The sequence below is a fragment of the Puma concolor genome, chromosome B1, assembly GCF_028749965.1.
Source record: "Puma concolor isolate L17-30 chromosome B1, mPumCon1.1.hap2, whole genome shotgun sequence".
Lineage (NCBI taxonomy): Eukaryota > Metazoa > Chordata > Mammalia > Carnivora > Felidae > Puma > Puma concolor.
Window position 1 is genome coordinate 155567496 of NC_141670.1, and position 3101 is coordinate 155570596.

At 35.8% G+C, this 3101-nt stretch overlaps 1 pseudogene; it reads left to right on the forward strand.

Moving 5' to 3' along the window:
- Nucleotides 1-400: 400 nt before the first annotated feature.
- LOC147581967 (peptidyl-prolyl cis-trans isomerase NIMA-interacting 4 pseudogene) lies at nucleotides 401-843 on the forward strand (annotated as a pseudogene).
- The last annotated feature ends 2258 nt before the right edge of the window (nucleotides 844-3101 follow it).

A 3101-nucleotide genomic window follows, 5' to 3' on the forward strand; every position in this document is an offset into this window, starting at 1 on the left:
TAAGTTAAATCTCATGAGTTGTAACTTCTTTTTATTTAAAAATACTTTATCACTGAACTACTTGGAAACTGTACAGCAAAGGGTTAGATCAGTAGTTCTGGGTTTCCTAAACCCTGCACATTCTAAACTTCTTCAAGAATGGCTTTTTAAATTATTTTTTTAAATATAATTTATTGTCAAGTTAGCCAACATACAGTATATACAGTGTGCTCTTGGCTTTGGGAGTAGATTCCCATGATTCATTGGTTACATATGACACCCAGTGCTCATCCCAACAAGTGCCCTCCTCAATACCCATCACCCATTTTCCCCTCCCCGGCCCGCCCTCCCCACCCATCCCTCCATCAACCCTCAGTTTGTTCTCTGTATTTAAGAGTCTCTTAGAGGCAACTGAAGCCTTTGACCGTACAGCTGCAAGATTCGAAGATGCCGCCCAAGGGAAAAAGCAGTTCCAGGAAAGGGGCGGAAGGGGGAGCAGCCTCTGGGAGTGACAGTTCTGACAAGAAGGCTCAGGATCCCAAAGGTGGTGGCAATGCAATAAAGGTCAGACACATTCTGTGTGAAAAACATGGGACAATCATGCAAGCCATGCAAAAGTTGAAGTCTGGAATGAGATTCAATGAAGTGGCCGCACAGTAGAGTAGAGATAAAGCCAGGCAAGGGGGTGACTTGGGTTGGATGACCAGAGGTACCAAGGTGGGACCATTTCAAGAAGCAGCATTTGCCTAGCCCTTAAGTGGGCTGGATAAGCCTGTGTTTACAGACCCTCCGGTTAAAACAAAATTTGGATAACATATTATTATGGTTAAAGGGAGAAAATAAAATTGTATGGAAGACTGAAAAAAAAAAGCCTCTTATGGTTTTCTTCCCTTTCTGAAACTATTTTTTCCCCTTCACTTCTCCCATGGTCTTCTGTTAAGTTTCTCAAATTCCACACTTGAGTGAAAACATATGATATCTGTCTTTCTCTGACTTCTTTCACTTAGCATAATACCCTCCAGTTCCATCTATGTTGTTGCAACTCGCAAGATTTCATTTTTTCTCATTGTCAAGTGGTAGGAATGGCTTTTTAAATCTCGTTTAATTAATTTATTTTTTTATTTTTTAGAGAGAGAAAGCACAAGTTGAGAAAGGGGCAGAGAGAGAGAGAGAGAGAGAGAGAGAGAGAGAGAATCTTAAGCAGGCTCTACTCTCAGGATGGAGCCTGATGCCAGGCTCAATCTCATGACCCTAATATCATGACGTGAACCAAAATCAAGAGTTGGGCACTTAACCAAACGAGCCACCCAGGCAGGCACAGGAATGGCTTTGACCAGCTCCTGAGAGATAACCTCTGAACCCATGGGTTGCCTTGGTTGATAAGAATATCTTTTATGGTACAGCCACAGTGGAAAGTAGATGGAGGTTTCTCAAAAATTAAATTAAAAATAGAAATACCATATGATCTAATAGTCACACTGCTGGCTATTTACCTAAAGAAAATGAAAACACTATTCAAAGAGATATATGCACCCCTATGTTTATTGCTATACTATTTATAATAGCCAAGATATAGAAGCAACCCAAATATCCATGTATAGATAAATGGATAAAGAAAATGTGATATATAAATATATATGTGATATATGTGATATATATGTAACTGATATATATATATATATATATATATTATATATATATATATATATATGTTTGTGGAAGACAAATACCATACAATTTCACATATTGTAGAATTAAAAAAATGAATAAAAACCAAAAAGCAGAATCAGATCTATAAATATTGATGGCTGCCAGGAAGGAAGGAGATCAGGGGTGGGCAAAATGGAGGAAGGGGAGAGGGTAACATGGGCTTCTAGTTATGGAATAAATAAGCCATTGGAATAAAGTTACAGCATAAAGAATATAGTCAATGGTATTGTAATAGTGTTGTATTAGCTATGCTTACGGTAAGCACAGTATGAAGTATAAACTTGTTAAATCACTATGTTGTACACACAAAGTTAATCTAATATTGTGTGTCAACTATACTCAAATAAAAAAGAAAGAAAGTCTTTGTATAACTGAAGACTTAGCTACTTGAGATAGTTTATACTAACAATGTGACTTATGGCAAATAACATTTACGACAATGGTATTATACACTCTGAGCAGCTAAGATTCATCTCAAACAGTTGGTTTAACATCTGAAAATAATGGAATATACCACATTAACAGAATAAAGAACAATAACCCCATGATCAGATAAAGAGATGGTGAACAATCATTTGAAAAATAATACATCTATTTGGTGTAGAAACCCTCAATGAGCTAGGAATAAAGGGGATTTTTATCCACTTGCCAAAGTGTATCTATGCAAATCCTACTGCTAACATCATACTTAATGGTGAAAGACTGAAGCCTTTCTCCAAATGTAATGAATAAGGCAAGGATGTTTACTCTTTTCATCTCTATTCAACATTGTACTGCATATTATTCTAGCTAGCACATTAAGGCAATAAGAATAAGAACAACAAAAGAATTTTTTTAAATTTTTTTACATTTATTCATTTTTGAGAGAGCACAAGCAGGGGAGGGGCAGAGAGAGAAGGAGACACAGAATCCGAAGCATGCTCCAGGCTCTGAGCTGACAGCACAGAGCCCAAGGTGGGGCTTGAACCCACAAACTGTGAGATCATGACCTAAGCTGAAGTCAGATGCTCAACCGACTGAACCACCCAGGTGTCCCAGAACAACAAAATAATTTAAAGGCATGTAGTTTGGAAAGAAAAAAGTAAAACTGTATTTACTAACAGAATATATAATGCATGTAAGAAATACAAGGAATACACAAAAATTACCATAATAAACAAATTTAGCAAAGTCACAAAACACAAGTCCATCATACAAATAATAGTTGTATTTTTATACACTAGCAACAACCAATCAGAACTTGAAATTAAAGAAATTATTTCATTTGCAATGAAGATAATAAAGATAATAAGATAATAAAAATGTATAAAGTATCATTAAAATAATAAAAATATAAGCCATAGGCCAGGCAAAAATATTTTCTTTTTCTTTTCTTTTCTTTTTGTTTCAAGTTTTCATTTAAATTCTAATTA